Source organism: Vicugna pacos, chromosome 2, assembly GCF_048564905.1.
Source record: "Vicugna pacos chromosome 2, VicPac4, whole genome shotgun sequence".
NCBI lineage: Eukaryota > Metazoa > Chordata > Mammalia > Artiodactyla > Camelidae > Vicugna > Vicugna pacos.
In genome coordinates, this window is record NC_132988.1 from 83,487,864 (window position 1) to 83,512,543 (window position 24,680).

The 24,680-nt window shown below is 37.4% G+C and overlaps 1 long non-coding RNA gene across 2 annotated transcripts in view; it reads left to right on the forward strand.

Annotated features, from left to right (window-relative positions):
• Positions 1-24,680, forward strand: part of LOC116284455 (uncharacterized) — a 91,104-nt gene that overhangs the window by 36,941 nt on the left and 29,483 nt on the right. The window contains exons 9-11 of one of the 2 annotated variants that reach the window (XR_012061510.1): positions 13,497-13,652; positions 14,006-14,083; positions 16,531-16,636. This is a non-coding gene — a long non-coding RNA (uncharacterized lncRNA). Of the gene's footprint in view, positions 1-13,496; positions 13,653-14,005; positions 14,084-16,530; positions 16,637-24,680 lie in introns of those variants that run through there. The other variant, XR_012061506.1, reaches the window with a different exon arrangement.

The window sequence follows — 24,680 nt, forward strand, 5'->3', positions numbered from 1 at the left end:
CGCTCCCTGGGGGGGCCTCCTGGTGTCTCACTATAGCCCTGTCCTGTCACTCATCTCCCCTCTGGCCCCAGGGAGGACAAGGAATTGGAGGTACTCAGAAGGCAGGAACTAGGGTGGTATCAGACCAGCTATGTTGTATCTCCTACAAATAAGTGCATGAATTAAGACAAAATAGCAGTGGGAACACTTTTTAAATCAAGAATAATCATCACCATGCAACCGAGAGCCATAAAGCCAAAAAGCAGCTCAACTGGTTTTTTATTTCCTTTATTTTTGGTTTGGTTACAGCAGTATTCTGATAGCTCATTTATGCTCATGCCTCCCTCTTACAGCCTGGACTTTTATATGGGGAATAAAGACTCAGAGAAAGGAAAGAACGAGAGATATAGGGCACTTTTGTCAAAAGGGAGTTTGTAATTTAAAAAGAATAACAAACCACAAAAATGTATTATCCAATTGGTGCACCAGTAAAGTACTGTGTAAAGTCTCAAAATGTACAGACAATGGGAAAATGAGAGTAGATAATAAGGAACAAAATGTGTCTAAGTATACCAAATTCAGAAGTCGAGGTGGGGAGACTCAAGGTAAATGGGCATTTTCAAGAGAGGCTTCACCTGTCAATCTTGAGATAAGAGCTATTGATCCTGCAGAGGCATCCTCAGATCACAGTCTTAATAGCATTTTAGAAACAGGAAAACCACTATGTGTCTTTGCAAAAGACTAATTATACCATGATGTATAATGTCAACTCTAAATGACAGGTAAGTGAGAAATTAGCCATTGGTGTTCTGGGTAGCTGTGAATTCTGTGTTATTACTTGAAGGGGACAGCGCTATTGTAGCTTGGGAGTTTGCTCCCCAAAGTGATATTTTCCTGTCTAGGGAGGATAAAAAAAGATCCTTTGTGTGGGGTTTTGCTTTTGCCATTATGGAGTCTGAGTGCTATGCCCCACGTTATCCTACAAAGAGACTGGAGGCCCTGGACCAGTGGGAGGTACAACAGAGTGTGGCATGTTAGTAAGGAACTGGGCTTTTTAATCTTGGTGTTGCCTCTAATTAGCCCTGCAACTTTGGACAAGTTCCTGAACTTATTTTCAAGTATGTTTGGATATGTTTATTAACCATGTTTCTAGCTTCTGTCAGTTTGATGCTTTAACATCTGCCCTACATGTATGTGCTGGACATGCCTTTGTTCTGGGCAACCCAATGATATGCCTCAGTCACCTCGCCTTGATCTCCTGCCTCCCTCATTCCCTCTGTGGGCCCCATCCCTCTGCTTAATGACCAAACCCTGGTGCTTCCTCATGTGGCCACCACCTCTTGGGAACTGTCTTTCCAATAGCAGTCATCTCCTGATCTGTTGGCCTCCCCATACCTCAAATTAAAACAGTCAAGATTTTAAAACAGTCCAGAACTGATGCTACTCTAAGTCTGCTTAACTGCAGTGGAGGCTCAGAAGGATGAGAACTGGGAACCGGGAAGACAGTTTTTCTAGGTTGCAGGAGCCAGTTGTCCTTGCTCTGCTCTGCACACCTGCTTCATTCTTCTTGCTCTCTGAGAGCTGGCTTCCTTTGCTGTCCTGGGCATGATTCATCTGAGTTGTCCCAAATGATACTCTTGGTTGACAAGTCTGTTCAAATCCAGCATTCATATCTTACTACCTTAGACTTTCTCTGTCCTTTCAAACTCCTATGAGAAAAAAATCTGATCCGGTCAGTCTAGCTTTGGTTCAGCTGTCCATTAGTCACCTGCATCGAGGGGGTAGGACAGACATGGCTTACAGAGGGGAAGTGAGAGGGGCAGGACTGTTGACTAATGTCTAGTACCTGAGGGCATTTTGCAGTATTTTTTCAAAAAAGTATTTAAAGGGATTCCACTCTTTAAAAAATCATAAGTAACTGAAAAGATGGCAAGTTAATATTCTTCAAAACCAGATTTGTTTGGTCAGGCAGCTCATTTTGCAAAGAACAAAGATAAAATTGAGAGGTCTAGAATGTTATTAAACCCAGTCTCCTAGTAGGAATTACAAACTGATGACTTCCCAGAGTTCTAAAGCAAATTCTAAAATCACACCTTTGGTTAAAATTATAAGTAAACAATAAGTTTATTGTTTGAAGTTTGGGGAAAGCTAAAACTTGGAAATTATTTAACAATAAAGGAAGAATTGTTTCAGAGACAGTTGAAATATTATGAAAGGCTAGCAAATATTTAAAAGTAACAGTAAGTGTACTTATTAGAGTTTGAAAGGACTATAGGTCAGGGTAAAGAGACTTTAATTTGGCTAAAATAAAAAATCCAACATTAGAACTTACAATTTTAAAAAATGGGATGATTTAATTATTTTTGTTTCAAGAGGTATTCTGTAAATGATAAAGAAGTACAGTGGAGATCCTTTGTTGTGGGCTGAATATTTGTATGTCCCCCAAATTCGTATGTTGAAGCCCTAACCCCCAGCATGGCTATGTTTGGAGATGGGCGCCTTCAGAAGTAAAGTGAAGTGAGGTCATGGGGTGGGGCCCTCATCTGATAGGAATAGTGTCTTATGAGAAAAGACACCAGAGGGCTCTCTCTCCATGTGCATGCAACGAGGAAAGGCCATTTGAGGACACAGCAAGAAGGTAGCCGTCTGCTAGCCAGGAAGAGAGTTCTCATCAGGAACCGAATCAGCCAGCATCTTGATCTTGGACTTCTAGCCTCCAGAACTATGAAGAAATAAATTTCTGTTGTTTATGTCACCCAACCTTGATACTTTGTCATAAGTAAGTACAAGCAGACAGATATCCTTCATAACTTTTCGCCATGATACTTGTTATAAAATATCACTCTTGTGTCCTCTGTGAATTATTTCCATGCCAAAACAAAGAACAAAAACCCTTGCACTATTCCCCAGAGAACTCTGAGGAAGGAAGCTAATATTTTTCTCTCTAAAATGTGTAAGTGGTGTCAACATCTTTCCTAAATCAATGAGCAGTGAGTGCCACTGTTTGCCCCAGTAGGGTGAATGGATGAGGAAGCTTTGTTGTAGGGTAAGATGGCCAAAATTTGAGTTAAGCTATTTTTAATTTAAATATATTTTAAAACTTACATATTAATTTGTTTGGAAAGGCAGTGCAAATTTCAATCCATAAACTCCACAGCTGCTTTGCCCAGCTCTGCTAAACTGTTTCAGTTGGAGCCAAAATCTGAACCTTGCAATATTTCAAAGCACTTAGATAATCACAGGGATAAAAGGTGCTGTCAGGACATCTTAACTCTCCATGATCCTGTAATAAGACTATGTTAAGAAACAGAGGGTAATGACACAGACTTGCTGATTGAGACGTGGTAGAGGTCCTTAGGCATGGGGAAAGTGATTTGCTCAGAGACTGGAGTGGATTTTAGCTAAGACTGCTTACTTATTCATATTCTATCATCCAGTGAATGAAATCCAAATTCCCACAAGTTCAAATCAGAGGTTGGCCTATGGGCCATTTCTGGTCTGCAGGCATTTTTTGAAAATTTGCTAACACTTAAACTCATAAAAATCTCTCATAAAAATCAAGCATTTTGGCTTCCCTTTAAAAACTGGCAGAGGTGGCTGGATCAGAATAATGTATACCCTTGTGGACAAGTCATGAGGTCTCTAGGTCTACATTCTCCACCACTCCACCACTCACCTGCCCCATTCCACTCATTCATTGTTACTTGTGGGTCATTTGAGATCAGAGACCTTTAAGAATTATGCTCCAAACCAATGTCTCTTTCTCAAAAATCAGTGGGCAGCTGGATCTGGACAACAGGTTAAAATCATATCAATTAGTCAACTTTAGTTATTATCTACAAATAAAACATGAAAGAAGGGTTCCAAGAGAATGTTTCTGTGTAAAACAAACAAAAACTCCTCCTTGAGGAAATGCAAACCTATCCCTGGGCAGGAAGATTCGATCTCTGAAAGAAGAATGAATTGTGCAACTTCAAATATGTTTGCCTTTCTACTTGAACGTTAGAAACCCGGGAGATTGTGTTAGATCAGGCACAAGTAAGCAAGCTCCTTAGGCACTCTGAGGACTCAGCAGTACGGATAGGGACATGGACAATCTCAAAGTGTAGACAGAAGCAGCAGAGATTGGATAGGAAATGAAAAGAGGGGGAGGAGGAGAGAGGAAAAGAATGAGAGCCCAAGAGAGGGAGGAGAAAGAGGAGAGATGAGCATGGCTGTTCTTTCAGAGCCATTTTGATTCACTTTTGTTCTGGGCTGTTGCTGTTAATTAATCCACCAGGTGGTGCTCTGAAATACCAAATAAACTTCCCTCCATTTAAAAATTACATGGCCTTAACTTTCCACTGTTCACAGCTATCAAACCTGGAAATGACACATGTCTGATTACTCTTTATTTGAAAATAAAAATATTTGAAAACACATAAAATATTTTTAGTAGAATTGCAATGAATATTTGTGCTCCCCAAATCAATATGTTTACATATCCTCAGTTTCTCTGGGCTGAGCTGGCCCCCTGTGAGAGCCATCTGTCCCCACTATATATGCATGGGAGGCTATGGGATGCTGAGAAGAGTTCACTGGAGGAGTCTAATTTTCTGCATTCAGCCTGTGCTCACCAAACACCCTGGCTCCACTCCCCACGTTTTGGTCTCTGCTTTTAGTATACTCCATCCTCTGGGGACCCCTCAGAAGCTGAGGGAGGTCTGGCTCATTCATCCAGCACCACACTTTCTCCTTGGCTGCCCCCAAACAGCATTCCCAGAGAGGTCTGACTCTCCTCCCCCTCCCATAGCCCCTGGAAGTGAATTTAGACTATTTTTTAAAGTCTAATTTATGACACAATATAATTTAAGGAGGGAAAAACAAATGACCTGAGGAGAAATAGGCACTGGGGGCTGTGTTCTCAAAGATTTGGCATTAAATAATTGTAACTATGACAAAAGACAGTGTGAGTATAGCAACAATATTTTTAGAGTCAGATTGTCCTGAGTTCAAATTCTGACTACCCTACATGTTACCTATGTGATTATGGCAAAATTAGATATCCCCTTTGTTTTTTGCTTTTGTTTTTTCAATTGAAGTACTGTCAGTTACAATGTGTCATTTCTGGTGTATAGCACAATGTCTTAGTCATGCACAGATAGCCTCTTTGAGCCTGTTTTCTCTCCTGTGGAAGGAGGATAATAATTCCTACTCTGCATGGTTGTTGTGGGGATTAAATGAGATCAGGTGCTTAAAGTACCTGGGTTAGTCGGCGGCCTGTCCATTTCAGTGCCCTTTCCTTTCCCTTCCTTACCTTATACCTGGGCTCCAACTCAAAATTTGTCCTCCAGTGCCAGTAACAGGGACACTTCTGTGCTCGCCTAAGCCTTACTCCTGTCTCAGTAATCTGCTTTCACACTTTCCTGACATGGACCATTGGCTGGATCTCCACTATCTGGCTACTTCAGTTCCTCATTGCCTTGTGCTCTGTGCTGCTGGGGTGACCACCTGATGTGGTTTGTTCTACTTCTCTATGTCCAGTTGTCCGCCTGCCTTCTGGAATGGCCACTGTCCATGCCATGCCCTCTGGGTACATCCTCCACTCCCTTCTGAGCAATGAAGTCCTTATTCCTGCTGCTGGGTTAACTCCCTAAATAACTGTCCTACTATGAAGGCCTCCTTGAAATCACTGGGCCTGATGCTTTAGGAAGAGAGCTGTCCAGCTGCACCATGCATAGCATCTCTTGGACACCTGAATGTATGCAGAAAAATTGTGATTTTTAAATTGGGCTTGGAATCCAGTGGTCTGTCTATCCTGAAGGAGACTGCTGGCCTCTGGTAGGACAGCTTGAGGATCAGCAAAAGCTCCCACTGGAATGTTGCACCCTCATAAAACCTGGGTCCTTTCAAGGCAGGAGTCCATACAGGGGAGCCCCAGGCAGCATTGCCAAGGTTGTGATAGGTAGTCTGAAAGGTGAGGTGAGGCAGTCAACAGAAGGCTGAGTGAAGGGCGCAGATGTTATGTGTTCTCAGAACAGGTGGTTTGGGCCCAAGGCCAAATACACTGACAGAAGGAGATACAGGAGCCTGTGGATGGGAAAGCTGCCAGCTGGGAACACCCACTGGGAGACGTGGTTTAGCTGGGAATTCTCATTTACGTATATTTTAAAACCAATTTAATAGTTCCTGGATATAGCTTTGTCCTGTATTTCTGAAACAGTTTTTAACGCTACAAAGAGCCCTTTAGAAAATCCGTTTATCTGAATTATTTTTTGTTCTCTTAAATGCTTTTTCTGTCATGAAGAATTGACTCAACTTATTAAAATTTGTCCTCATGCAGATTTTACATTAAATGCTTAAAACCCAAGCACTTAAAATTCTGAGGGAAGTAAGAAACATTTTTTTAATAGACTCTGCAAATGTGCCACTTTATTAATGGTAGAAATAGTTGTGAAAATCTGTTCCTTTTCCTAGATAGTGTTCCTAATTACAGATACAGAAACGTTGTAGAAATTGGCATTTGATCAAGTTCAGGCGTCTTGTAAAGCTGGTTCTTAATGCAGATTTTATCTTAAGGACTTTAGTCTGCTTTCCACAAACAGTAACAACTATTTGAGCAAGAAATCAAAGTGCTTGTGGTCCCAGTGATCCCAAAGCCATAGTTCTAGGGAGGCCAAACTAAGATGCTTCAACTCACCAAAGCCTTTTCTTCTTAACCTCCTCCAAAAGGTAATGCAGTTAACAGCTCTGCAGTTCATTCCAAATCGCACATGCTATCATTCTCTCTCTTTAAAAAAAAAACCCCAAAACAGAAAACAAAATCTGAATGCTTTTTTCCTTGAATAGTGCAGGTAGAAAACGATGATCCATATAGATCATAAAGTGTTTTTGGTTTTATTTTAAATTTTGCTTAAGAGGAACTTTAAAAATCAGTGTAAAGTTTGGATCTTAAGGGCAAGCTCAAAAAGCGAGACTCAAAAGCTTGTGTACTGTATGATAATATAAAAGCCTCAGATGACAAAGTTACAGTAATGGAGAGCAGACCGGTGGTTGCCCTGGGCAGTGTTGGGGGAAAAGTGTGACAATTAAGGAATAGTACCAGGAAGTTTCTTTGTTGTGATAGAGCTGATTGAGGTTTTGGTTACTTGAAACTACACATGTGGTGAACTTTATATAACAATTGGGCAGAAAAGAAAAGGAAAAAAAGAAGAAAAAAGTATATAAAATCTGTGAGATCTGAGTAAGCTGAGCTAATAATACTGAAAAACATCAATGTCCTGGCTTTGACAATGTGCTAAGACTATATAACATGTTATTTGGGGGGGAAGCTGGGAGAAGGGTACAAAGGAACTTTACTACTTTTACAGTTTCTGGTGAGCCTTAAACTATTTCAAAGGTAAAGATAATTTTTTTAAAAAAATCAATGGATAGAATTAATTAGATATATGAAGGGTTTCTTTTCTTTTTTTAATGCGAGAGTGTAAGTTCTTTGAGTACCTATGTAAGTGATACTAACTGCTTTAGGGAAAAGGAAGGTTTGCAATAATCCATAGCAATTTTCCAGTTATGGTTTCCTAAGTACTGTTTCCTTTTAGTGATAGTTTCTTCTTCCCTCCTGTTTGCCCAGTTTCTGTCAATTTCCTATTACACGTGCTCCTTTACAACATGTGAAAACTCTGTTCTTCTCTCTTTCCCACTGTCTTCTGTTTATCGTGCATAATGTAATCTCTTTATTATCCCCACAAAACCCATATCTGGGTATATAACCCACATTTCATGTATAGTTATGAATTTGTTCCCTAGTCTGAGTGCACTTCTGCTTATTTCTAGGGAGAGGATGGGTATTGGAAGAATCTTGACCAGCAAGTGGAGGTAAAGCAGAGAAGAGAATTTCTCTTTATTTATACTTTCTCAAGAGTTCCTTGGGGGAAGGGTATAGCTCAAATGGTAGAGCACATGCTTAGCACACATGAGGACCCGGGTTCAATCCCTGGTACCTCCTTCAAGTGGAAATCAATGAAGAAATCTAATTACCTCCCCCTCATAAAACAAACAATACAAGAAAAAGACAACAAAACAAAATGCAGCCATTAAAACGAGAGTAAGAGCCTTGGCATTTAAACACTTGAATTATTCCTTTGCACAATGTAGTCTTGAGAAATAGGGCTGTCACTTTCTGGATGTGGGAATTAGGGCTCCAGTGAACTGATCTGTTTACGGCAGGGCTCCAGTGCTCATAGGAAACTGGAGGAGATCCTGAGAGGCAAACTGTCACAAACATCCCAGCCACAGAGGTGTGTGGTGGTAAAACCCTTCCAGCCCTCTTGACGCAAATGGAAGATTTAGGCTTGTGTGGTTTTCCTGTCTAAGAGGGCCTGGGTGTCCTTGAAGCTTCACCCTCTTGAGTTCATCAGGGTCATGGTGGGCATAATCATGTGACAGATCTCCCTAAAGAGGAGAAGGGATATGAGAGGATTTGAATAGTGCTATGAAGCTGAGGAGACCCTTCTCACAAGAGAACCTTAGTCTCCTGCAGCCTTGGAGGATGCTCTGGAGGTGGACAGTACTCTCAGGTGAGGCAAGAGCAGGCCAGTAGAGGTGGACATGAGATGTAAGGAAATGATTAGTGGGTTCTATTGGGCCAAGAGTAGGTCTTGTAGGATTTCTGTTGTTTATAAGCCACCCAGTCTATGATATTCCGTTATAGCACCCAAATGAGCTAAGACAGTCGTAGAATGAATAATGGATATTACAACTGCTTTGAAAAAATCCAAATAATAGCTTGTGGTATCCTAAATTCTGATAACTTGGTTTTCCTCTCCCAACAGAAATCCCCCATTATTCTTTTCATGGCCAAAAGAAAAGAGAGATTTCTTGGTTCACTGTTCCTTAATACTGATACTACAGGTTGTATTGCTGTATTTTGTATCCTAAGCTTCTCTTTTAGAATCAGCAAATAAATATTTGAGTAAAATTTATTAAATGAATTTGAAGACTAGGCTCTCTACATCTATCAGAATCTTTTCTGTCAATCACACTTCTACCTATTGGCTATAGACTTGTTTCTTCTGTGAAACCTCACTGGGCTCCTCTATCTATATGTGACTTCTCCATCCTTTGAAAGCCTTTATGTCTTTATGACACACATTCATATGGCATGCTTTGCATTCTTCCTTTTACTCTTCAACAGCATTTCATTTACCTTTATATAGTATTTATTTATAACCCTTGTTCTATGAAGGAAACCTGTGGAAGAAAATATAAATGAGAAAATGGTAATGAAAGGAAAATAAATATAGGAATATAAGATAAAGCCAACTGTTGCAAACATTTATTGGGTACTTGCCATGTCCCACATGCTAGACCATCCCTGCTTTCCTGGAAAGTGGGATTGAGTCGGGACAGAGCTGTGACTTATGGACCATTTCAACCCTAGGAAGCTCTCAGAGACCAGCTTCAAACCATCACTAGAGGTTTGAAGTTAATCATTTAGCCCCCTAGCTACCCAACTTCTCCCTGAAGCACTCACTTCTTACTATCATTTGTCCTGGAAATTAGTCAATGTTATAGTCTCAATTGTGCTCATATTTTCCATTAAAGGACTTATTTTCTAACTCCATTGATATCTTGGTAGCTCTTCTCTGAACCTTTAAGGTTTAAGGGCTCCCATACCAGACTCTAAGACCATTCCTATAATTATGCTGGGGAGACAGGGTATCCCTCAATTTTTCCAGGGAATGTCCATTCCAGCTTGTATGTACTTAGCATACACTATATAGTAAAGTGAATGCCTGGCCGTTTTTCATCAAGTTATAGCCGCCTTTGTAAAAGAAACCTCATTTATATCTCATCTTCTCTACACTGACTAAATGGAAGCAAATAAGATACAGAAATTATTATTACTTTCCAAATGTTGTGAGAGTGCTGGTGATACCAACAGAGTCGTTTTGGGCTCCAGAACAAATTATGAATAGAAAGTTATGATTGTACAAATATGTGGAAGTGGAGATTATTGCCATAGCAATGTAAAAAGCTACAGTTCTCCCTCTCAAATCACTACCTAATTTCTATATTTTCACCAAATAATTTTGGAGAAAGTCCCTCCCAGGTCATTTACATTTGCATTAAGACCATTAGAAAAAATTCATGAGAATATTTACTCTAATTTTCTATTTATATCTCTATGTATGAAGGAAGAAGAAAACTATGGTTGCAGTATAATTTTCACTCTAATTGACCCTTAAAGTAGTACTTTTATTATAGTAACTATCACCTCAGATAATAACTAGTGATTAGAATTTTTTCCTCATTGGACTTATTTCTTCAAAAATGCTGAATTTTTGCTGCTGTCTTTGCAAAGTTTGACTAAGTTGCTAATTTAAGATCATGGGTGTAAATACTCTTCCACGAATTAGAGTTTTACTCCTAGGTGGCTCTGAGAAATGTTAATTTCCTGAGTCTTATTTTTCATTATATAATCAAGTCAGTTACTTTAACACAGAGGATATTAGACCCTGCTCCCCACAAGAGCCAGAATGTAGGTATTTCTGTATATCAGAAGCTTTGCCATCATCATCTTCAGGGTTTTTCCCAAGATGGGGTTGCATCTGGTACAACAGGGACAGAAGGTGTGGAGACCAAGGCATGCAGGGGTCAGCCTGCAATCCCAGGGGCAGGCAGGGTCTACTCTGGGAGGTCATTAAGTGATGCTTGGAGCCGACGGGTGACATCAAAAGCCAAAGGGAAATAAGCCAGGAATCTGAGAACAACTGCTAGAGGGATCCAAATAAATGTGAAAAGGTAACTTTCTTGCTTAGGATAACTATGTGGTAAGTCTCTGGCCATATTTCTCAAGGTTTCCTAACCACAGCTTAGTAAGAAATATATTTTATATCATGGTCTAATACACACTCGCACACAGCCCTGTGTTCAGAGTTTTAGGAAGATCCTTGCTCTCCCCATGGATGAGGCACCCTGATATTTTCAGTTCTCTAATTCCTATTTGATTTCATTTAAAAGGTGTTGATAGGGGACTAGACTGGCTAATTGATAGAAATCCATAGCTTAAAATGTACTGTCTTGGAGACTGGGGAAATGGGATGAAGACAGTATATACAAAAAAAAAAAAAAGGCTAGAGGACATGGTGTCTGATTTTAAGGAGATTGAAACTCCTTGGGAAGTTAGAATGTAACACATGAAACAACAAAATAACACATTTAGAGTAGAATAAATCAAAAGAAGCAAACTAACAGGCAAATCACTATTAAACAAGTCAGTTTTAGAAGTGTTGGCTTGAGATATGAATAGTTAAGGTCAGCAATTAGAGGTTTCCTGGAAACGTAAGTATAAAGCTTGCCTTTGAATGACATGACTGAATGGAGATCCCAGGAGGAGTAAATAGCCCAGAAGACCCTGAAGTGTGGTTCTTGGTTGGAATGGAGACGATGTGTAGTACAGAAGGATGAGGGCAATAACTCAGTAGAGAGGGGGTAGGTGGAAGCTTTCAATACTTTCACCAGCCTCAGGCAGTAGAAAAAAACTACCTTTGCTTATAGAAATGACATGATGTAATCGTGTTTAAGGATTATTCTAGTGACTTTGCTGAAAGAGGATGCTTTGCGATCAGATTTATTGGAGACAAGGAAGACTGTTGTGACTTAGTGTGAATAACCTGATCTAATGTCACAGAAGTGAAAATTTAAGAAGGGAAGGACCCAGGAGATGGGGACACATTTGGCTCATATACATCAGTTTTGTGACCTGTCTTTTCCTGGTATAAGACCCAATGCTGTGTGTGACTTGAGAGGCAGTTAGAGGGGCTGCTTGTCCATAGTTGCCTCTGTTGCTCTGAAAGGCACTATCTTTCCTCCAGCCTGACCTGGAATTACCATTATTCATCACTACTGGGTTAAACCACAAATATAAAACCCATTTGAAGTTCTTTGTACGCAGTAGGATGGAACAGGAGCTGTTTATCAGCCTCCCTGCCATCTCTGAAAAGTGGTACATATCTTTAAGGAAAACTGCCAGCTCTTTTAAAAAATTGAGCCCAAACCCTCTGAGGTAAGAAGGTGGTTGGACCTCAGAGCCCCGACTCCTCTTTCTAGAGGTTCATCTTTCTCTTGGGGATCTCACTAATTGCTCCTGTTAGTGCTGGGGTCACCCTTCTGTACCTTGCCTACCTAGGAAGATCTAGTCTGGGGTTCATTAAGGGAGCTTGATGGCAGGTTTAGCTGCAAGAACCCTTTAACATGAAGCATGCTATATCTCAGAACCTCAAAAGTGCATAAATGGCAGCCGACGTGGGATGATGAATACTAAGCCCTCCCTTGGCCCTTATGCCCGTGCGGCCCTCACTGTTCACTGCTTTGGTTAAAGTTGCAAGTTGAACTCCCCCCCATTACTAGCTGGGAAGACCCCTTACAGACAAGGTTAGCATCTTATTCATCTTCACAGCCTCTTACTATGTGACACACAGTACTTTGCATTGGTGTTTGTAAATAAATTAGTAGCACAATGAGAGTATAAGGCATTGTTATTCTGGGTATCTTGACAAGGCTGAAGTTAAAATTCATTATCTTTTATTTAGGAGAATAACCCTAAATTAATTATTAGAAATAAGTTCATCCAATTAGTATAAATTAGTTTAGTAGACACTTTAGTAGAAATTAATTTGTCGAATTAGTTATTTGGCCTTGGATTGGCTCCCCCGTGGATGGAGACTATCAGGGTGAAGTCCACAGGAAGCTGCCAAGGAGCCTCAGAGATGCCCAAAGAAAGGAAATATATAAAAACAGAAGCAAAGCACCAAAATTGAACTTCATTTACTTAATAATCTTACCTCAAATTATTCTGCCTATGCCCTTGCACATTTACTTAAATATCTCCTCCTCCCCTACTTTTTAATGCTGTATTTCTTCAATATCTCCAAATAGAGCAGACATAGAACATGGTGTTGCTTTTCAAGACTAAGCACTGTGGGCTGTCTCTCCCCCTAGCCCCCTCCCCCAAATCTACAACACTGGCACAAAGAAGATGCTTAAGAATTAATTATGAGTGGAAAATACATACAACTTCATACAGTGAGGCACAGTCTCTTTTGCACTTCATCTGTAGCCTAGCACATAATAGTTTCAATGAGTATTTTTGTATGAATCAATAAATTTTCTCAGTGGTCTCTGAATTCCACTCTCCCTCCTCCCTTTTCTTCCAGAGCTGGAACTATCATTCTCCCTGACAACTTAAACTCTCACTTCCTTGTATTCATCACATCTGTAAGCACACAATAGAAGCATTACCTTCTTCAGTTAAAACTCTGGCAGAGAGCTACAACCAACAATTCTATCCCTTAAATGAGTTTCATATTTGTGATCAGATAGAGCTAAGAGGCTAATTGAACCTGGCCACAGATTACCCACTGACATTGAATGATTCAGTACTATCAACTCCCTTTTGAAGTTGTAAGTTAAATAATGTTCATGTGTCAGTGTAGAAGATGATGCATCTATGAACTCCAGATTTCTTTTGTATTCAGTTATTCAGGGTTGTTGTCAGACAATTGCTCAAATGAACTACAAGGAAATATCTGTACATTCCTGTGCAATGAAGACAGGTTCTCCCATCCTGAAAGATTTCCACACCATCCTTCCCCCAAGAGGAACTCTTGATGTAACTTGAAGAAGTTTGGAAAGTAAGAATATTTATGTGTAATAATGTTGTAAAACATTGGAGTTTATTTCTGAGTTGTAGTTCACCAATTCTGGGTCCATATACTTTTAAGATTATATTTATGTTTATTCATTTATATTAATATGAATTATATATGTAATTTATATGTTTTTATTATATTTATCTTTATTACATGAAATATTTTTCAATATACCATAAAAAAAGGAAAAGTTAAAACGAACATTAACTTTTTCATCAAATATCCTTCTACAACACCATTTTAAGAAGTGCTTAGTATTCTACATAATGACTGGATCATAATATGAGTAAGTTTAAAATAAAATTTGCAACAACAAAATATCTGCTCTTATTCAGGCATCCACAGTTTCTCCCAAGACTCCATTCTCAGCTGCTAGGAAGAAAACACTCGACACAAAGAAACCTCAGCTCCAGGTAAGGTAAATGGTTTAAATTTGATGCCTCCTTGACGATCTGGATTTTTTTTTTTCTAAAATACAGAGGACTGATTGGTCCCAGGACTCCCAGTGGATACCAAAATCCAGGAAGCTCAAATCCCTTACAGCACAGTATTTGCACATAACCTAGGCAATCCTCCTGTATACTTTAAATCATCTCTAGGCTACTCATGATACCTAATATGATGTAAATGCTAAGTAAATAGTTGCCTTCCCTGGCAAATTCAAGTTTTCCTCTTTGGAAATGTCTGGAATTTTTTTCTGAATAGTTTCAATTTGCTGTTGGTTGAATCCATGGATGCAGAAATCATGGATACAGAGGGCTGACTGTATCAAGGATCTTTGTTCCAAGGGGTGCAGAGTAAAGACACAGGAAGATCCTTCTTGTCTTGGCATTCACCAAGGGAACACCCCCAAATTCCTGTGTTCACTTCTTCAAGTCTTGGATGGTACTTAGTTGCCAAGATTATAATTACTTTTTTAGAAAGTTTCTAGGGTGAGAAATCCACTTTTCTCTGTGATACACGGTGATCTAGAAAGCTAGACAAGATAAATAGCAAGATTTTGTAGGATCTTCCTTGATAATAACACTCTTATACTTAATTGTAAGAATAAACCCACAGTCATTTGTAAAGCAGCAACTCTTTGCTGGAGTTGGGGCACAAACATGAGTAAGACCTAATCTTGTAAAGAAGAGAGCTTTTCATCTCTATTGGCAAGGTAAATCATTATTTGTGAATGCTTCTGAAGAGTATAAATTATTTATAAATAACATCTGTGGTTTTTTTTTTAAAAAAATGTAATTCATTATCATACACGTCTATTGCATACATAGCCTGGCCTGCTTCCTGCAGAGTCTCATACTTCTGTCTTGTGGCTCCATTCCTGGAAGTCTGGCTTGCTTCCATATTTGCCAGTCCTTAGTAATGAATTACCAAAAGGAAATATTTAGTAACAAAAGACAGTTGTATTTGATACCTACACTGATAATCATCAGCTTGGTGCGGGTCCTTAATGTCCCACAAACAGACGTGTTCTTTCAGAGGAGGATGTAACCATTGCATCTTCCTCCACTGATGGCTGTCCTATCAGCTCTTCCTAAGGTTAACAGTTCCCTATTCAATGAGAAATTTCTGTTCTCCCAAGAGCATTAGCTACTTCCTTTTTCCTTCATTGATTCATCAAATATTTCTTGTACACCTACTCTATAGTTTGCTGCTTTTTGTTTATGACGCCATGTGTCTTGGGCCCAAGGCATTTCTCTGACTTTGTCAAAGTCACAGTTTTGATAATTGTTCCAGCGCATATCCTAGATACACTAGAGGTTTTCACTGGTACTTGGACTGATAGTAAAGCAAGGTAACTCAAGTTTAATTGAATGTGCTGTGTTGTATTTGATGGGAGTAATGAAAATTACAAGCATGTAAAAATTTGAATTACTTTAATAAGGACAAAGTGATTTCATAAATTAATTAATATATCACTTATTAACTGCCATTAAACACTTGTTAATTAAATACAGTGGTAGAGTTAAATAAAAAGGTGGATGATTTCCTAAAGGAGATGAAATTGTGATTTAAACATCTTTCTTAATTGGCTTAAAAGATAAGCATGGTACAATTCACCCAGGACTGGGAAGGCTGATGAAAGTCTCCACACAAATGGAGCATTATCAGAACAAGAAACAGTGAGGACTATTTTCCAGAGAATGATCATATTCTATTTTACTCTACTTCAGTGGTTATTAATTTTCTAGGTTAATGATTCAATATACATAAGTCAACTAATGTTTATTGAGTATGTCTTATATGCCAGGCATTTAGGGCATAAGCACTGAGGATTTGTTTGAACATTATTGAGCTCTCAGAAGGTGTAGAGGCCTCCAAAGTTCATCCATGGAGACCTTAGGTCTGTGGACTTAATTTAAGGACCCGAGCCCTATTTGAAGTTATTCAAGCAAGGAACAGTATGTGTGTCGTAGGACTAGGCACTTAACTTCCCTAGGCTTCCATTTTTTTGCCTATTAAATGAGAGTGGTAAATGAAAGCCTTTTATTTCTAAAAATCTGTGAATCTATGAATAGATATAAAATATGCTTGTCTGTCTGTGTCATTGATCTCTCTGTTACTCCTGTTTTTATATGGAGATAGAAAAGAATAGTACAAAATCAACCATAAGGATGGGAAAGGATGAATTGGGAGTTTGAGATTTGCAGATGCTAACCACTATATATAAAACAGAAAAACAAGTTTCTTCTGTATAGGGAACTATATTCAATATTCTGTAGGAACCTGTAATGAAAAAGAATATGAAATGAATATGTGTATTTATATGTATGACTGAGACATTATGCTGTACACCAGAAATTGACAGAATTATAAACTGACTATCCTTCAATAAATTTTTTAAAAATTTTAAAAATAGAGTAGAAATCGTAGAATCCTCTGGGCTTCAGAGATCATATCAACTCATCCATGAGAAGAGGCGTGGCAATCCAGGTGGTAAATAGTCCCCCAAATGAGTGAATGTCAAGAGTTGGGACTCATCTCTGTGTTTCCTGACTTCTCGTCAACTGACCAAAGTGCCACAGTGTGTATGGTGATTTATCTCCCACTAATGCTTATACAAGTGGTTATGTTAGCTTAGTAACTTTCTTTTAAAATTGAAGTCAAATCATAGTTATTTGCTTATTGAGTTAAGATATTTATCTTTAATTAGAGGTGTCAATAATGAAAATGTTTTATAAACTGGCTTCTTGGTATGAAAGACATTTATGAAATTCAGGGATATCTGGGAAACCCAGAGAGCTTCACTAGTGACAATAACCCTATGGGGTTATGGGTTGAATTGTGTTCCCCCCAAATTCATACACTGAAGTTCTACCCCCTGTACCTCAAAATGTGATCTTATTCCTTACTGAGATAATCGAGTTAAAATTGGATGATTAGAGTGGACCGTAATCCAGTATGTCTTCTGTCCTAATTAAAAGGGGGAATTTTGAGACAGGCATGCATACAGGGAGAATGTCATGTGTAGAGGAAGACAGAGATCGGGTGATGCTTCTATAAGCCAGGGAAAACCAAATGTTGTTCAGAAACCTCCAGGAGCCGGGGGAACCTTGGAACACATCCTCTCTCACAGCTCTCAGAAGAAACAACCTTAGTTCTGGAAATCTAGCCTCCAGAACTGTGAGACCACACATTTCTGTTGTTTAAGCCTCCCAATTTGTGATACTTTGTTACAGCAAACCCTAGCTGGGAAGATCACCTGGCCTCTCTGGGCTTTGGTTTCCTCATTTGTCAAGTGAGGGGTGACCCAGACAGATAAATAGTTTTCAGATGGTGTTCTGGGAGCCCTTTAGGGGCCTGTGGATGTGTTCCTGTGATACAAGAAAACTGTGAAGAAAAAAATGTATGTGTGTACGTATGTATTTATGTATGTTCATTCTGGAGTCCCCTACCCCCCTCCTCCTCTGTACCAGCTGCTCCCCCAGAAACAGATCCTCTCTACTGCCTGATAGGGAAAGGTCTCCAAGATGCTATGTGGAAAAAGCAAGCCTGTAGCAGTGTGTAGTATGTTCTCTTCCCTTTGTGTTAAAAAATGGAGGTAATCAAAAAGATGAGCTGTAACAACTGTTGGTGAGGATGTGGAGAACTGGAACACACATACATTGCTGGTGGGAGTGTAAAATGATGCAGCCCCCCTGGGAAAATAGTCTGGGTAAACCTTGAAATCATTATGCTGGGTGAAAGAAACCGGTCATAAGAGGCCACCTATGGTATGATTCCACTTACATGAAATGTCCAGAATAGGTAAATCTATGGTCTCAGAGAGTAGATTAATAGTTTCTTAGGCATAAGAAGGTGGTGGGCTGATAGCTAAGGGACATGGGCCTTCTTTTTGGAGTAATGAAAAAGTCCTTTAATTGGATAGTGGTGATGGTTGTACAACTTCATGAATATACCAAAAGTTGCTTAATTGTATACTTTAAAAGTGAATTCTGTAGTGTATGAATTAAATTTTAATTAAAAACCCTCTGGAAGGGAATTAAAACATTTTAAAGAGGGCAAATAATTCAGATTTTCTTGATTATGCACAAAAAAATTATATAAGGAGACTATGACACTTATCAGTGGTTACCCAGATTGTGAGGGGCTTCTGATAGAGTAGGAACTGAGCAGTTGTGAGGTAAGTGAGAGAGAGATTTTTATTTTTAAAAAACCATAATTATATGTACTGTTTAATGTTTTATAATGTTATATTAAAACTTGAACCATATGACTATAGTATCTCTTAAAAATTAAAAAATAATACAATTAATTAAAACGGTATATGCTGTATTAGAGTTTTATTATGGTTAGTTTGGTATCAGGTAGGTGTCCATCCCTAGATGTGAGAGCTTGAATACATATATTTAACTTTAGTTTTTAGAACATTTGGTTAATTTATCTTTAGGAAACTTATTTGTTGGATCCCCTTTCTACTTGTTTATGATGTTTGATTACTCATGCTGGACAATCCTTTCTCTTTTTAGAACAATTTCTTCTTTAAAATTATTTTTAATTTTTTTATTGAAGCATAGTTGATTTGCAATATTATATTATTTTCAGATGTACAACATAGTGATCCAAAAATGTTTTATGAATTGTACTCCATTTAAAGTTATTATAAAAGATTGACTGTATTTTCTGTGTTGTGCAATATATCCTTGTAGCTTATTTATTTTATGCATAGTAGTTGGTACTCTTAATCCCTTGCCCTTGTCTTGGCCCTCCCTGCTTCCCTCTCCCTACCGGTAACCACTAGTTTTTTCTCTATATCTGTGAGTCTGTTTCTGTTTTGTTATATTCATTCATTTGTTTTGTTTTTCAGATTCTACATAAAAGTGATGACATACAGTGTTTGTCTTTCTTTGAATTATTTCACAAAGCATAATAACCTCCAGGTCCATCTGTGTTCTTGAAAATGGCAAAATTTCAATCTTTTTAGTGGCTGAGTAATTTCACTGTAGGTGTGTGTGTGTGTCTGTGTGCCTGTGTGTATAATTATATGAATCACATCTTTATCCATTCATCCCACTCATCTACTGATGGACACTTAGGTTGCTTCCACATCTTGGCTATTGTAAATAATGCTGCTGTGAAAATTGGAGTGCATGTATCTTTTTTATTTTTGAGTAAAAGCAGATTTATTCAGAGAGATACACACTCCATAGACCTAGTGGAGTGTAGGCCATCTCAGAAGACCAGAGAGGCCACAAGGCAGGGAGTGTTGTTGGGGTGGTGAAAGTAAAAGCAGACACACGCTCCATAGACAGAGTATGGGCCATCTCAGAAGGCAAGAGAGAGAGCGACCTGTGTGCATATATCTTTTTGAATTAGTTTTAATTTTCTTTGCATATATGCCCAGGAGTGGAATTGCTGGTTCATATGGTAACTATATTTTTAGTTTATTTAGGAATCTCCATACTGTTTTCCATAGTGGCTGCATCAATTTAATTCCCACCAACACTGTGCAAGAATTTCATTTTCTCCACATCCTTGCCAGCGTTTGTTATTTGTGGTCTTTTTGATGATAGCCATTCTGACTGGTGAGAGGTGATATCTCGTGATTTTGATGTGTATTTCTCTGGTAATTCGTGAAGCTGAGCATCTTTCCATGTGCCTGTTAGCCATCTGTATGCCTTCTTTGAACAAATGTCTATTCAGGTCACCTGCTTATTTTTTAATCAGATTGTTGTTGGTTTTTTTTTTTTTGATATTGAGTTGTTTGAGCTGTTTATATATTTTGGATAATAACCCCTTATTGGTCATATCATTTGCAAATATTTTCTCCCATTCAGTAGGTTGTCTTTTCATTTTGTTGATGATGTCCTTTGCTGTGCAAAAGCTTTTAGGTTTAAGTAGGTCCCATTTGTTTATTTTTGTTTCCTTTGCCTTAGGAGACGGGGCCAAAAAGTATTGCTATGATTTATGTCAAAGAATGTTCTACCTGTTTTCTTCTAAGAGTTTTATGATTTCAGAGCTTACATTTAGATCCTTAATCCATTTTGAGTTTATTCTTGTATATGGTGTGAAAAAAAGTTCTAATTTTCTTCTTTTACATGTAGCTGTCCAGCTGTCTTATTGAAAAGTCTTTTCTCCATTGTATATTCTTGCCTCCTTTGTCATAGATAAATTGACCATAGTTATTTGGGTTTATTTCTGATCTCTCTATTCTGTTCCATTGATCTCTGAGTCTCTTTTTATGCCAGTACCACACTGTTTTGATTACTGTAGCTTTGTAGTATAATCTGAAGCCAGGGCACATGAATCTCTTTTTGATACAATTTTTATTTTTTCTAGGACTATTTGGTTTCCTTTTTATTTCTCTGCATTTGTACCTCTTTGCATACATAAATGGAAATAAGTAGTCATCTTGTATATATATAAGCAGATGTGTAATTAGTGAAACAAAATGCTCACATATGAGAATATCCCTACTGATCAAAATCTCAAAATTAGTTTAAAAAAAGGAACCTTATCCTTTTTCATTTCAACTAATTTTTATCAATGTTTTATGAACTATAATTTGCAACCAATTGGTTATTCATGCAATCAGTTTTTTTAAATTGGTTAAAGAGTTGAATAAAATAGAACTAGCCAGAGTTAATAAGAAGAGTGAGTAATATTTTGAACAGCATTTAAGATGGGGTGTGTGTGTGTTTGTGTGTGTTTGTGTCTATAGTATAATTCTAGCTGTGGACCTTGGTTTTAAAAAATGTTTGAAAGTCACTGCTTTCTATTAATTCTTTTCTTTTCAATATTGTTATGAATTTATATCTTTCATAGACTCAGTTAATTTTAGTTAACCAAAATGATGACTAATTGTTATTACTCAGATTAGTAATTACTAATTACTATTATTCATATTATTATAATTAAACATTATTATTATTATTTCCATTGATGCTCAAATTAGGACAACTTGACCAGTGAGAGTTCTTTTAAATTGGCTCCTGTGAAATTCATCAGTGTTATTTTAGCAGTAGTTTGTTCTTTTCTATTGAATAGAATTTTATTGTATCAAAATCCCACAAGTTGTTTCTCCATTTTCCTTTTGATGGACATTTGTGTTATTTCTGTTTTGAAGCTATTTTTAATAAAACTGCTACAAACATTCTTGTGTAAGTCTTTTTGTGGACGTAAGCATTTCTTTCTCTTGGATATACTATATATATTAGAAGTAGAATTATAGGTCATTGGGCAGGCAGATGTCTATTTAACTTTCAGAGAAATTGGGAAGCAGTTTTCCAATGTGGTTGTACAGTTTTATACTCACACCAGCAGTGTATAATAATTCCTATTGCTCCATATCATTGCCAACATTGGCATTGTTAATCTTTTAACTTTAGCTACTCTGAAAGGTATGTGGCGGCATCTCATGGAAGTTTTAATTTGCATTTTCCTGATGACTAAAGATGTTCAGCACCCTTTTAGCATGCTTGTTGATTATTTAGATAACTTCTTTTGTGGCATGCCTGTTTAACTCTTTTGGGCGTTTAAAACATACATTATTGATTTTTAAAATCTTTTTTGTTAGTCTGTGGCTTGTTTTTTCACTTTAGTAATGATGTCTTTTGGTGAATAGCTGTTTATAAATTTGATGAGATCCAGTTTATCTATTTTCTTTTAACGTTAATGTCTTTTGTGTACATTAATATCTTTTTGTGTAAGGAGTCGTTGTTTACCTTAGTGTCTTGAATAGTGGGCTGCTCTGGACAGAAACAGAGGAAAGTGTGTATCTTTTTGAGTTTTATGAGTTCACACTGATTTTTAAATTTTGGCTTATTGTTTCTCATTTGTTTCATGTGTATTTCTTATTTAGCTTGTTACTCTCTACTTTCCTCATAATGTTGATCACTAAGACTTTCTCCTGCATTTATAACATAAGCTTTACTTGGGAAAAAAGGTCTTAAAACTTAAAAGAAAAAATATGAAACCCCCCACCAGACTACATGGTATTTAAAGTTAATGTTATTTCCAAGATGTTATGATTTTCTGATTCACTCTGTGAGGATTATCTAGGCAGAATTGCTGACTAGGGTTTTGTGGAACTTGAAGCTTGTATGAGTTTGGGGATCACTTTTTAAGAAACAGAGTTTTACAGACCATTTCATTTGGGATTGCCTCATTTCAAGATGTCTCCAATATGCCAAGATGTGATCTGATGTGCTGAGATACATAGATGTGTAAGTTTGCTTCTCACTGTTTGTAGTGTTGCTGTAAATTTGTACCTTACATTCATAGGAATTGTAAAAAAATTTGTTTTGTAGGATTTCTGTAAAAAATACATATGCTGTATTTATATTTGTATACATGGCAGTATAGAGCATATTTATGATGAAATAAAAATTCCATTTTGACTAAGGGATGATGAGGTCAGATTTTCAACTTACAATTTTATGCATCTGATGATTGGAAGAACCCTCCACAGACTAGCTTCTGGCTCTGTCTCTCTCCGTTTTCATAACACAGTATATTCAATGCCCTTCATCTTCATATCATGATTGCAGATGAGTCACAGAGTGGGCACTTGAATTATTCCTGGAAGATATCATACCCTCGAAGGGTTAGCAGTACCTAATTATATAGAAAACTGACTGATAACTGCATCAATTTATCCCACTAAATCCAAGTTAATTGCATCTCCAACTCAACTTCCACTTAGCTGGATCTTCTGAATACCTCTGGTCACTCCAGTGCCACCCAACAAGACAGAAAATGTGATGCTAGTGAAAAGAGAAAGCTACCTTAAACAGTTGTAATTAAAATATCTTCTGCAAAATTTACAAAAATATAAGTTCATGTGAATATGTTGCTGGAGCCTCTCTCAGACTTTGAAAAGGGCCTGTGCAAGAGAAGGGTTCTAAAGCTTAAGATTCATTATTTCATGGTAAATCTGCCTATGCTTAGTACTTAAAATTAGAAATGTAAAAGAAGCAAGATATACACATTATTTAATAATTGCTCTCTGTTGTAAATATTAGATAATATTTAAGTTTAGTTTATAGTGCATTAGATACCGATGCGTATACTATCTATTGTAGAAAACACTTAACCCTTTAGTACTTGGCCCATATCAGGTAGTCGAAAATGTTTAGGAATAAGTATATGCATGAAAAAATATTTAAAATATGTGATAGTTGGGGCTGTTAGAAAAGACTAACATACAAGCAACTTATCCCCATTGTTCATTAAATCTTACCATTGGAAGTGCTGAGAATCATGTGATAATGTAATTAAAAAGAAAGGTTCTATTTATTGAGTGTCACTCTGTGTCAAATATTGTGAGACACATAATTACACTATATTTGTTTAAAATTGTATTTTTCTGAAATCTTTTTAATATTTCAATAATGATTAAGAATGATGCCTTTTATTTCACTTAATGACTCATGCACTCACTGATGTCAACAGTATTTGAATTAAAGCTGTGGTTCCAACATGAAATAATTCTACCATGTTTCACAATGAGTACTTTTAGAAAATATTTTCCAGTAACTATTTTAGTAGAAAAATAGTGAAAAATGTTCACCAACTATTTGCCCTGATCTGAAAAATATTTCTGGCATCTGCAGCTACATATTTTGACAGTCATGTGAATCGAATATGAACAAAGCAAACTTTTAGATACTAAGGAAAGATACTGTGGAAAGAGAGAGAAAGCAATTCTTTTAGAGGAAATTATTATTTATTCCAGGACATAGTCCAAGTGCATAACATGAGAAGATTCTTAGAACAATTATAATAATTTTTGTAACCATATTGTAAAAAAACTGGTTATTGCAATAAAATTATTGGAGAATATGCTGATAGCATTGTTTTAAAGTTTACTGAATATTTTAAGTTTGACATTTCCATGATGTTGGGGTGGGTCAAGGCAGAAATTTAGGATTCTAAACAGTGATCTCCTGAGTAGCTAAATTAGTTTAATCAACACTCTTAAGTTGATAAAAATAACATATCTTGTTTGCACATCCTAAATGTATAATGATATTTGCATATGGCTCACATTTTATTCCATTTAATTAAATGAAATTATTTACATGACGTGCCAAGGTCACATTGCCTGGTGCAAAGAAAAATGTAAACTATATTAGTTGCAACCCTTATCTCCTAATTAAATTGAACGAAAATGTCAGTTGCATACTATTGTGCCCAAAGTTATGCTAGACTGTCTAATTTTTAAAAAATATATCTTTTTGTTTAATTTAAGACATAAATGTAACTCAGAATTTGAAAAAAAAACCTGTAAAAATCAGCAGCATTTAACCCAATATTGACTTAAGTTTCAAGTTATAACAGGCAGGAATGAAAAAAAAGATTATGATATTATCTCTATCCTTGAGATGTTTCCAGCTTTGCTGCCACAATCTGAGAATAAAACAGTGTCTGAGTAAGTGCTCAGTTGTCTTATAAAAAATAGCCATTTGGAGAAGGACAGTAATGTGGCCTGGAAGAGTCAGAATGTGAACTCCATCTTAATAAATGGAAAAGGTTTGGCTAGGCAGTGACAAAAGAGGGAGCTTCCTA